Source organism: Myiozetetes cayanensis, unplaced genomic scaffold (assembly GCF_022539395.1).
Source record: "Myiozetetes cayanensis isolate MyiCay16 unplaced genomic scaffold, myiCay2020 scf6-25, whole genome shotgun sequence".
In the NCBI taxonomy this organism is placed as follows: domain Eukaryota; kingdom Metazoa; phylum Chordata; class Aves; order Passeriformes; family Tyrannidae; genus Myiozetetes; species Myiozetetes cayanensis.
In genome coordinates this window covers 429,244-441,761 of record NW_026087853.1, presented here as the reverse complement: position 1 = coordinate 441,761, position 12,518 = coordinate 429,244, and the positions used below count along the sequence as shown (strand labels likewise).

The 12,518-nt window shown below is 53.7% G+C and overlaps 1 protein-coding gene across 1 annotated transcript in view; it reads left to right on the top strand.

The window, feature by feature from the left end:
* The first annotated feature begins 3,575 nt into the window (after positions 1-3,575).
* Positions 3,576-12,518, top strand: part of PSMC6 (proteasome 26S subunit, ATPase 6) — a 246,791-nt gene continuing 237,848 nt past the window's right edge. The window contains exon 1 of the mRNA XM_050336139.1: positions 3,576-3,580. The gene's annotated coding sequence lies outside the window, so the exon portion shown is untranslated. The remainder of the gene's footprint in view (positions 3,581-12,518) is intronic.

The following is a 12,518-nucleotide window of genomic DNA, read 5'->3' as shown; positions in this document are numbered from 1 at the left end:
CATGAAAATAATTGACATTTCTTTCTTTGCCTCCCCTTTCTCCCAGAGATGGGGGGTGGGGAGGTCCCACAGGCCTGGGCAGTGTTTGCTTCGAGCAAGAGGAGTGGATGGTGAGGGCAGGAACACAAGGAGGGCAGATCCAGCTCCAGGTTTCTCGGGGATTCATGCAGCTCTTTTCTCTCTGCCCCTGAAATGGGCACATCAAGAGGGTCTGGGCTCGTGGTGAAGTTTTCAGTGGCATTTGCCAGTGCAGAGCTGGCACTTGCTGCAGTCAGCAGTGTGAGGAGCAGCACTGCTGGGGTTGGATCACGTCCCATGTGTGGTCTCAGGGGTGATTGGTGTCCTTCTGAGCCCACACAAACCTCACCCGGGGTCCCACAGCCCTTCTGCAGTTCCACGTGTCTCCAAGGCTGGAGATCCTTAGCAGATATTTCAGGCAGGAATGCAAGTGGGATTGGGAAAGCAGCTTCCCTGCAGGGCAGAAGGGGTTTGGCATGGACAGAGAGCCAGGCAGGATGTGCAGACCTGGGGAGAATCATGGAATCCTAAGATAGTTCGGCTTGGAAGGGACCTTAAAGATCATCTCCTTCCACCCCCTGCCACGGGCAGGGACACCTTCCACTAGCCCAGGTTGTTCCAAGCCCCGTCCAGCCTGGCCTTGAGGCACCAGATCCCACATCCAGCCCATCCCTTCTCCAGGAGCAACTCAGGTTTTCCAGTTCCTTCCCTGGGAGCTGCAGGGCTGGGCACCACCAGACCTGGGCTCATCCGCAGGAGGGACTGGGGGTCACATTGAGCCCTCATTGATATCCACCTGATTTACCTGAAAAGCCCAGGGAGGGAAGCAGAGACAAGGCAGCCTGGAAACAAGACACAGCAAGTCTCACAGAGGGACCTGAAAACTCTCTGATCTGTATCAGGATGAGAGTCCTGGAGGAGAGCAGAGCAGAGCTGCTCTGGGCCAGGGGAACAGAATCAGGGAATGTTCTGTGTTGGAAAGGACCCTCAAGGATCATCCAGTCCAGCTCCTGACCCAGCCCAGGACACCCCAGCAATCCCACCCTGTCCCTCAGAGCGTTGTCCAAACACTCCTGGAGCTCTGGCAGCCTTGGGGCTGTGCCCACTGCCCTGGGGAGCCTGTTCAGTGCCAGCCACCCTCTGGGGGAAGAACCTTTTCCATGAGGAGAGATGGGAGCCTCTCCTGGGTGCTGAGCTGCTCTACTGGAGCAAAGGTTGACCTGGGTTTAGGAGGAGAGGAGATATAAAGAAGGGAATGTGGGGGATTTCCGTGGTGTTGCATAAAAAGGCCCAGAGGAGGCAGAGCTGGAATCTCATCTGAGGCTCTGCCTCGTGCCCTCTTCCTCCCCCCGCCTCCCCGATTTTGGTTGGTGTTTATCAGCAGCATCAAATTCTGCCCTTATCTCTTGTTTGTTCCTCTGTTTGAAGGCTCTAAGGAGGTCAAGATGAGAGGCAGAGCCAGGCTGGTGTGGTGAGAGATGTCCCAGCATGGGGGCAGATGATGGGACCCCTGGCTTGTCCTTGGATGGGGGGGCTCTCAGAGCCTGGCAAGGGGGCTGTGTTTGTGTGCAGGGACGCTGTGTGCCCTCTCTAAATTTATTAATAAACTTCACAAACACACCAGGATCAATCCCTGTGCCAGCTTGGCTCATCAATACTTCAGTGCTCCCTCCCTGCCAGTCTCTTTGAAGGGATTATTTTAATACTCACAAGCTCCTCAGACGTGTGTGAGGAGGGTCAGGACGGGGTGATTTTGTCTGCACAGGACGTGTCTGCAGCTGGGCTTCTCCTTCACTCCCTCCCTGTGGGTCTGGCAGAAGATTCCTCTGAAGCTTCCCAGCTCCTGGACACCTGTGGTGCTTCCTGACCTCGTGCTGTGCCAGCTGCTGTGACCGGAGAAAAGCCAAGCACTGAGGACAATGAACCTGTCCTGTGGCTGTGGGGGCAGAGGAGACCCCAGAGCATCTCTCCTGATAGGAGAATCCCATTTCCCAGTGCTCTAGGGGAAGGTAAGGATGACCCTTCTCATTTTAGGCCAAACTACCTGTAGGATTTGGCTCAGATTGGGATGACAGTGGGCCGATAATTTTGGAATCCTCTACTCCTGATAAGGTGCCTCTCCCTTCATGCTGCTCCATGGAGGGTTTGCCCATCCTGCTGCTGAACTGGAATTGCCCCTGAGCCATCTGCTCACCCCCTGCCAGCCCCCCCAGCACGCCAGGCATGGGGCAAGCAGAGCCCTTCTCCCAGTGCTGGTGGATTTTGGGATGAGGTAATGACAGCAACGCTTCTGGGAGAGCTGGAGTTACTGGAATGCTGCATCCAGCAGAGCTGGGTGTGGGCATGAAGGGGGCTGGGATGGAGCCAGAGGCCACAGCAAATGGCTGTTTTCCCTCTCTCCGTGACAAGCTGGAGGGCTCAGGCTCGGGTTTGTTTGTTTTTCTCATCCTTGTTTGCAAACTCATCTACTGTAATAACAGCCCTGGTCTGAAGGACAGGTTTCCACTTTCCAAGTGACTGCACATCTCAGGAAGGAGATTCAGTGGTTCAGGAGCAGCAGCAGAAGGGAGCCCTCTGCTATTTTAATTTTGCTTCCCTCTCCCCAGCCATACCTGCTCATCACAGAGGGATTAGAGCAGCCTGGCTGCAGGAGATCTCCATGAAGATGCTCCCAGGGCTGGAGCCCCTCTGCTCTGGAGCCAGGCTGGGAGAGCTGGGGGGTTCACCTGGAGAAGAGAGGGCTCCAGGGAGACCTGAGAGCCCCTTGCAGGGCCTAAAGGGGCTCCAGGAGAGCTGGAGAGGGACTGGGGACAAGGCATGGAGAGACAGGATAAGGGGGAATGGCCTTAAGCTACCAGAGGGCAGGGTTAGATGGGATATTGGGAAGGAGTTCTTGGCTGTGGGTTTGGGAGTCACCTGGAGCACAGATCAAAGTCCCAGCCCTGCCAAACCTCCCTGGATAGATGCAGGCTCTGATAAGGGAACAGGGCAATCATTGCTCCACAGCTCCCCGAGTCATTAAACGATTATTAAATCCTCATTAACAGCCAGGCCCGAGAGAAAGTGCAGGGAAGAATTCGCTCCGCGTGGCTCAGCCCCGGCACCGAGGACGCCACGCCTTGATGTGCTACAGGAATTTGGGTGGCCCAGCCCAAAGAGATGATTCCCAAAGAGGAGGATGACAACCAGAAGTGAATGTTCCTGCTCCAGGGCATCCATCACTTTCTGTTAAGACCGTCTGTGAGGAGATTCTTGCCCTCCTGCCTTCAGCGTGCCGAGCAGGATGTGATAAATCCCAGAAGACCATCCCCCATGTCCTCAAGGGCCATCCCATCATTTCCAGCTCACTTTGGAGGCTGGGAGAAGGGGCTGCCAGTGGCAGTGGTGGCAGCTGTAGGGTGACACCAAACCATGGCCACCAACCCTCAGCAATGCACAAACCCCGGTGTCAGCACTAACCCCATCCTGCTTTTTTTGTGGTTTTTTTTTTTGGGTTTTTTTTAATCCCAAAAAGGGCTGCCATACTAAAATCAACAAATAAGCCAAAATATCCTCAAGGAGTGTCCAGCAGGCTGGAGTGGGGCACGTGCTTCAGCTTTCCATTCTTCACCCTGACCAGGTGAAGGGTCCACGAATCAATTGGGCGAATCACGAAGCATTTTTGGCTGCTCTCAGCAGATCATGGCTCATCAAGGAAAGCTTCCCCAAAAACTCCTTTCCCCACAGCACTGCTGCAGGGATGGAGCCCAGGGCTGGGAGGTGAGCGCTGGGGGTGTGTCTAAACCATGTTTTGTGGGGGGGGATTCTCTTATTTAGGATGGTTTTGAGGTCAGACCTCCCGGTGGGCTCATTCGGGCGAGGACCAGGGGGATGGTGGCCCCTCGGACAAGAGCCCGCGGAGGTGTTTTCCGTGGGTCTGCAGGTGTGTGCGGGCCGGAGGGGGCTGCGGGGCGGAGCGGTGCTGGGACGGGCGGGGTGCGGGAGGGCAGGGACAGGCAGAGCCGGCTCGGCCGCTTCCCACGCCCGCACTGAGACTCCTCCGAGGCGGCCGCGGGCTGGAGGCAGCGCTGAGAGGCCAAGGGGGGTTCCTCTGCAGCTTCTTACTCTGTCTGTCTGTCTGTCTGTAAAATTCACCTCGGTTTGAATCAGCCGGGCATCGGCAGGAATGCACCTGGGGCGTTTGTGATGCTTCTTTTGGATTCCCCCTGAAGTCCAGGGAAGCCCCTCCTGCCCCACCTCAGCCCCCTCAGGCTCGGGCAGCGCTGGGACCGGGGGGGGGGGGCATTTCCCTCCCTACATTCCCAGTTTTTTGTGCACCGTGTCCAGGTGGGGGGCTCAGAGACACCCCCCGGCTGGCAGAGGAGGCTCTCTGGGTGTTTGCAGCTCTCCCCCCGCCAGCTCTTTTGCCACCACTTTCTCTGTCCCTTTCCTTCCCCCTGTCCAATTTAAGGACAAAGAGAACTCCCAGGCAGCTCTGTCCCCTCCCACCCACCTTCCCAAAGACTCCGAGTCCTCATTCCCTGTATTTTTGTGCAGCACCTGGCACGTGGTCCCTGCTCCCAAGGAGGAGAGAGAGTTCCTTGGACAAAGGGAGGTGGCATGGCCACATCAGGTGACATTTTGCCGGGAGGATGCTGGAGGCAGTGGCATCGTTGGCCATCGGGACTGATCCACAGGCAATGGCACTACAGTCCCCGCTCCAGCTCCACAGGGAAGGTGGCTGATGCCAGGGAATCATGGCTAACACAGGCACCTCAGGCTCTCTTCCTCCACATGGACAAAATTAGCTCGTTTTCTTCCAGGAGATAGGGAAAAAAAAATAAAAAAAAAAAAAAAAAGGGGGCAAAGCAAACACCTCGGCCTTTGTTCGGGGAGACAAGGCCCACAGCCCGCTCAGATGGAATTTATTTTGTGCTCAGTAATTCAATCCATGCGGGCTCAGGATGTGGCCAGGAGGGCCGAGCCAAAAAATGCAAGTTTAAAGCAACTAAATTTTATGCTGTGTATACAGTTCAGTTTGGGGTTGGCTGAGACAAGCAGTTTCCATGGTTTTTGCAATTTCTGTTGTAGCAACGAGCTCCTTATGCAATGGAAGGGCTGGGGAGCGTGTGGACCTCTGGAGAGGGGCAGGAGGGAGCTGGGACAGCCTGGACAGAAGACAGGGCTTATCACCAGATGATTTATCCTGTCCTGACAGCGTGACCCTTACTGGGGACAACATGCTTGGCATGGCTGAGAACATCCCTGTGGTCTGGCCCGGAAAGGGTTGGATGCTTTCCTCCAAGTCCAGTCCCTCGACTTCCAAATGCCTCCAATGCCATGAGAAGCTTCTCCCGGTGCTGGAATGTGGCTGCTGAGCCACGCTGTCCCTCACTGAGCCGTCCCTCTCCCTGCTATTAAAGTTTTTATCTGAGGGCTGGAAAAGCTGAGCGTGGCTGAGCCGCGGCCCAGCAGCTGGGCTGCAGATGTGGGAAAAGCCCACGCCAGCCTGCAGAGCATCCATGTGTGTGTCCCTGTCCCCTCCAGCCTCCTCTGCCCTCCACGCACATCCCCGAGCGGGGATGGCCCTTAATTTCCACAGCACCTCCGTGAAGCTGCAGAGCCGCTTCGCAATCCAGCTCTGCAATGAAAAAACGTGAAATCCGACCCGGGCAGACCCCCCCAGCGCTCTCAGAAATGCCACATTGTTTTCCCCTTGACCATGGAATTATTGTTTCAGCTGGGCCGGCTCGCTCAGACCAGCCCTGCTCATCCCTCTGCCGGGATTTTGGCAGGAGGAGCTTCGTGTGCTGCCTGGTGGGAGATCAGCGCTCCACTGCCTGGAAGGGCACCAGGGCCTGGACACAGCAAACCTCTGCAGGAAGGTTTTCCTGTTAAATGGCATCAAATGGCCCCTTCTTGCTGGAGGGGATCATTCCCATTAAACTACTGTTTTTTTCAGGAAGCTGATCCCGGTGGAGCCCAGGGCACAGCCAGTGCCTTGGTTGTGATTTAATCCCTAATCCAATGGTGGGATTCTCCTCCAGCTGTGCCCCGTGCTTTGTTTGCTACTGTGATCAGAGCCAGTCTACAAAAATATTATCAGTTTATCAGGAATGTGCAGGAATGAGCCTTCCAGCCACCCACAGCCCTGGGAGCCGCTCTCCAAACCCTCCCTTCCTTCTCCCAGGCTTTGCGCTCTTGCCCGCAGAACTGAGCACTGTTAATAGACCAATCAATCACGGAATCAAGGAACAGTTTAGGTTGGAAAAGCTCTTGAAACCTCCCAGCCCACCCTGCCCCACTGCCAAAGGCTCACGAGAGTCACTCAGTGATGGACACTTCATCTCACGTGTCCAGCTCCTGGTGGGCTTCCTGGTGGGCCTCCTGGGAGTTCAGCAGCCCCGTGAACTTCTCTGGTGTCCTCATGAACCACTGGCATTCCTGGTAGGTAGGGAGCTCAGCAAGTCAAATGTGGGCTGTTTGGGGACCCACCTTCTTCTGGGTGCTGTGAGAAGGGTTTGATGCCTGCTCGGTCCTGTGTCAGCAGTAATTGGAAGTAGCTCCTAATTCCTGAGGCCGCTGAGATTCCACATCTGCTCTTGCCTTATCCTGCAGCCTTAAGTCACAACACAGAGGGCTCCTTTGGAATTGTCCATCCTTTCCCTGCTCTCCTCTCCTTCCTGCACTGTGCCACCCTGCCCTGCCGGTCCCAGAGCTTCGCTTCCCAATAGAACCTCATCTTTGGGGTTCCATCCTCTCCCGCCCTGATCCATGTCCATGCTGACACCTGGCACTTCCCAGTGGGATAGCTCCTCCAGGAAGCTTGACCTGCAGCTCTGTTTGGCCTGAAAAGACTCACAGTGTGTGCTGAAAATACCTGGTGTCACTTCAGAGGCTGTTGTTGACCACATGTCACGAGAGAACGTTGGGATGCTGGTGTGTGGTTTCAGCCTCTGGCAAAACCTAAAGGCTGAGAGAGCTAGGATTGTTCAGCCTGGAGAAGAGAAGCTTTGGGGTGACCTAACTGTGGCCTTCTAGGACCTGAAGGGAGCCTGCAAGAGCTGGAGAATGACTTTGGTCAAGGGTTGGAGTGACAGGACAAGGGGGAATGGCTTCCCACTGCCAGAGGGCAGGGTTAGATGGGATATTGGGAAGGAATTCCTGGCTGGGAGGGTGGGGAGGTCCTGGCACAGGTTGCCCAGAGAAGCTGTGGCTGCCCCTGGATCCCTGGAAGTGTTCCAGGCCAGGTTGGACAGGGCTTGGAGCAACCTGGCTTAGTGGAAGGTGTCCCTGCAACACGAGCTGGGTTGAGACCCCCCAGAGCTGCCAAATAACAGATTTCCACAGGCTGGCCCGCAAACTGTTAACACATTAATTAAAAGAAGAAAAAGGAGTTGGTCCCATTAAGCTCCCCATCTGTTTTAATTATCCACTGGAGCTCACAGAAAGCTTTGTACACACTGTAATTGCATAATTAAAACGAGCTGTTGGGAGATAGATGGCACTGAGATGACTGGGGAGAGGAAAGGCAGCCCTTGCTCCTGCTCTGCTGTCACTGAGGAGCATCATAATTAAGAAAGAACAGTGAAAAACCTCCTTTTTTGGGGCTGAGCTTAACACTGCACAGCCCCTGTTGAGTTCTGAGAGCTCTCTGAGGGATGTTTGTGTCATCTCCACCCCGAGCAGAAGCAGCAGCGTCGTTAAACCCCAGTGAGCTGACAGTGGGATGAAAACCCCGTGCACTGCTCCGAGGTGTGAACCAACTGTGCAGACTCTGAGTTTCCATCCCAAAACCCCACCTGGATTCATCTCACCCCATTTCAGGCACATCCCACTGCGTTCAGCTCCTCTCCTGCCCCGTGCCCACGGGTGGGGAGGGGCCCAGCAGAGCCAAAGAGGTTTGTTTGGCAGCTCCCAAAGCCCGGCTCGTTCCAAGGCAGCACGTCCAAAGCCCAGCTGGCTGCCCTTGGACTCAGAGTGGGCTGCCTTGTTCTCATGACAGGAGTTTCAAAATCAAAATATTAGTCTTGAAAAGAAAAGAAAACCACAAAAAACCGAAAAATCCACAAGCGTAACAAACTTCCTGTGAGCAGCAGTGGGAATTCTTCACATGTTTGGAGGGGGGGGAGGTTGTTTGTGGTGGGTTTTTTTGGTGTTTGTGGTATCAGATTGATATTCCCATGTCTTACACCTTGCTCCACCTTACACCCAGCTCGCTGCTTTTCCACATTCCCTGCAAACTTAACCTTTCGGATTATTAAGACATTTATTTTTTTTTTTTGGACATCAAATTTTGGGCCCGTGCTGGGAAAACACGATGAAGTCACTGCGAGTCCTGAAAACTGGAAAAAAGTCCTTCTGGCTGGAAGGCCTCCTGGGACAAGTCCCTGACGAGGAGGAGGAGGAGATCCAAACCACGAGTGTTCACGGACAAAACACAACTCCTGCAATCTGCCCACACCGGGTCGGGCCGGTAATGAATTCACGACACGGAAAGTAATTAGAGCACAACCCTGCAGCCAGCCAGAACCTCCCCAACACTTGGAATGTCAGCTCAGAGACACATGGATTGCTTGGGAGGGTCTTCTGGAGCCAAGGTAAACTTTGGGGGATTGGGATTGGAGCAGTGATGTCCTGGTACCAGACAGTCGGCTCAGGGCAGAGCTTCCCCCTTGGCATGGATGTGATGGATGATTTCTGTCACATCCTATCTCCCAGGGGCTGGTATTTCGTTGTAAAGCAATTTTCCTGGCAGAAAATTGAGGTTTCACCCAGGCTGAGGTGTTTTGCAGGAACATGGCTGACCCTCCTGGCCAAACTTCCCTCTCCAGGAGGAGAAGGGTTATCTCTTTTAATCAGAGCTGGAATAAAAGATCCAGATTCATCCCAGAGCTCAGTTTCTGTTCAGAAAGTTGTTTCCTGGCAGATTTTGGAATGTTTTTGAAGTGAGTTTGCAAACATGGAGCACACTCCCAGCAATCCTGGCAGGCAGCGGCTCCCGACATCCTACGGCAGAGCACCCAAGGGACGGGGAAAAACCCTCCACCTGCAACAGTTCGTTCATGGGCCTGACCCAAGCAAACCTTCTCTTGCAAGAAGATGTTTTCCCCTCTGTTTTTTCCTCTCCTGGAGCTTTTTTTTCCAGACAAAAAGCTGGCACTGGTTCCTCAGCTCTGCAAAGGACTTCAGGGAAGGGAAGGGTTACGCAGCACATGTGGATGTGGCATTTGGGGACATGGGCTTGGCACTGCTGGTTAATGGTTGGACTTGATCTTTGAGGGCTTTTCCAACCTTAATGGTGCCGTGATTCTAAGGAGAGGGTTGGGAAGCCTGTGGTTTTGGGGATTGCGAGCCTGGAATTTGCTGAAGGGATATGGTGGATAGGGGTGACCAGCTGGGATTTACCCAGGCACATGGTCAGGCTGATGCTTTGTGAGCCAGGCCCAAAGCTGCTGCCTGCAGGCACCCTCTTCTATTCCCATTTCAGGATGGGAGTCTGGGATTTAAGGCCTGGATTTGGAAATAAAGCCCAAGCAGGTGCCACCACGACTGACTCAGCCCAGCTGTGATCCTGAGGGCAACATCATCCTTCAACAGCCCCTCCAGGAGAACCAAAAGCAGCGACTTGCAACCCAAATGGTGCCAAAGGGAGTGTTTTCCCACTCACCACACTGTTGCAGCTCATTGCCATGGGATGCTGCTTCCCAGTTCCAACCCCAGGAGTTTCTGATGAGTTGGGGAAGCTCAACTGGGTGCAGGGGCTTCATCTCGTCCCTCTTTTACAGCCTGAGGTCCTGCTGCCTCCAGGTTTCCTTTATTTCTCGTCATTAAAGAGGCTTGGAGAGCTCTACAGGCATGTTTGACTCCTTCAGGTGAAGGTATGGATACCTCTTGGGAGATGTAGGGGTTTATATCTTTCCAAGGTCACGGAAAACATCACGAATTAAAGTAAGGAAGTGGAGCCGTGGTGGCAACCAGGGAGTCAGAAGTGCCCAGTCCTGGATGCAGCAACACACACTTCAGGGTCCTGAAGCTCCCAGAGGGTAGAAAAGCTCCTGATGGGCATTTTATTGGGTATTCCACAAGTGCATCCCTGTCTGCCACGTCTGGACCTTCAGATGGATTGCCAGTGTGAGCAGTGACCCTGTTAGATACCAGTTGTGGGACTCTAGGGAAGTGCCTGGGAGGGAGTCAGAGCCCACAGCCATGCCAAACACTGGATTCCTGTGACTGATGCTTGTTGGAGCATCCAAAATTGTGGATACTGCAGCTGAACCCCCAAAACCAACAGTTAAACACCTAAATAGAAGCTTCCAGGTGACCCATCCTGCAGCTCCCCTGAATCCCAGTGGTCTTCCCAGGCTGGGTTTCCTTGTCTGGAAAACTCCTGGCCTGGGATTGGGAAGTAAATTTCATGGATGGCTTAGCTCAGACGTGTTTTGCCACAGGCCCAATGCTATGGAAAATTAGGGTGCAGGTCTCATCTTCTCTCCTTTCTTCTCTCAGGCACACTTCGAAATTAATTGAGCGAAGTGTTGGAGTGAATTAATTGCCCTGCCCTGGCGGGGGGGGAAAAATCCAGACAGATTTTTCTTTGGAACACTCAGAAATAGGACTTTTTAATCTGAAACTCTCTTTGAGACATTTGGAGTGTGCTGTTTGCCAAACCAGGGCTCGGTTTTGTCGGCTGCTGTGATGGGAATTCTGTCCTGGATGTCTCCCACCACTGATGTGCTGTGTGGTGGCCTTCCCTGGAGAGCAAAATGTGGCAATTCACCCCAAATCAACTGCTCATGGATCAAAATAGCGAAGCATCTTTTGGGAAATCTCCTCCACCTGGAGAAGGTCTTGCTGGGGAGGGCCATGAGTGGTCACCAAAATTCTGCTGTTCCCTGAATATATGGATATATGAATACATAAATATGTGAATATAAATTGCCATGAACCCCACAGCCAAATAAAGGAGCCAAAAATGCAGAAAGAAGAATAAAAGCAGACTGAGGGTTGATCAACATCACAGAATCCCAGGACGGTTTGAGTTAGAAGGGAGCTTAAAGCCCATCCAGTTCCAAACCCCTACCATGGGCAGGGACACCTTCCACTGTCCCAGGTTGTTCCAAGCCCTGTCCAACCTGGCCTTGGACACTTCCAGGGATCCAGGAGCAGCCACAGCTTCTCTGGGCAACCTGTGCCAGGGCCTGCCCACCCTCACAGGCAACAATTTTAATGAGGCCCTCAGGATTCTAGCAGGGTTTATTGACTGGGGTGTTGTTTTTTCTATTAACATGGATGAGCAAAAGAATCCCAGGGAAGAGGAAGGAACAGGAAAGCTTTGGATACTTCTGGTGAAGGGGCCAAGCCAGAAAACTGGAAGGATGCTGGTGCAGGGGTTCCAAACCAACTGTGCTTTAGAGTTCTCAAAAAAAAAAAAAAAAATCAGATTTTTGAGGGATTTTTATTCCACTTCTTTACAAAAGCCCTGAAAAAGGCTTTGTCTGGACCCACCCAGAACTGCTCGTGGGACCAGCGCCGAGTTTTCGCTTCTGGCGTCAGCTCCTTGTCCCTTTTGTGCAGCAATTTTTCTTCCCACTGAGGTCAGCGCTGAACAGAAAGCGCTGGTTGTTTGGGAGCAGAGAGTTCCACGTGGAAAAACATCCAAATGAAACATTTCAGTGCTGGGAAACCTTCCCTCCCACCCACTCCAGCCTTGCTCAGTTCGCAGCCCTCACATCGTGAACCCGCAGCTCGTCCCTGTCCCCTTGTTCTTTTCAGGATGTGAGCCACCTTCCCACTGCATATCCCTCTTTCCAAGCATGGAGATACAGTGTCCAGCTATGTGGGAAGCCCAGCGAGGTGGTTTTTAATGGCAGTGAAGGTGACACCTTGGTTTTCCTCCCCGAGCTGAGAGCAGGTGACTGCCACGCTCGGCAGGTGCTGCAGAGGGAAACAAAGCCATCTGGCTGGGGTTGTCACAGCTCAGGTATCACTGCACTGAAGTTCTCCATCCCCATGGAATAATACAGGGCAAACAATTCCCAGCCCGTCTGCTTGCTGGATGGAGATCAGACGGGTGGCGAAGAGCGCGGGCTGACTGCGATTCCAGAGGGACATTCCTTCATGATGCCCGGAGTGCTGCTGGCTGTGTGCTCCTCACTCTCAAATACTTCTGCAGAGCGCCCCTCCAGGCATCTCCTCGGCCTGGAGCCCATTGCAGAGGCAGGAGGAGCTGGTTTCCCACCCTGGCGTCGCTTTGGAGTTACTCTCCCTGGATTGCACTTGTTGGTCACTGCCCAGTCTGGCGCAATCCTCAGGAACTGGTCTTGCTCCTTTCCCTGCTGGGACAATCCCAGTTGATTGGGACTGGGTGTAGTGTTTCTGTTGCCATTAAAGATCTGGTTTCCTTCTCTCCAAATGCCAGTGAGTTCTAGCAGGACAAACCTCCAGAGTGTTGGTGTTCACAGATCAACCCCTTGTCCTCCCTTGATGATCCCAAACCTGAGGAGGCTTTTCAGCCCCAC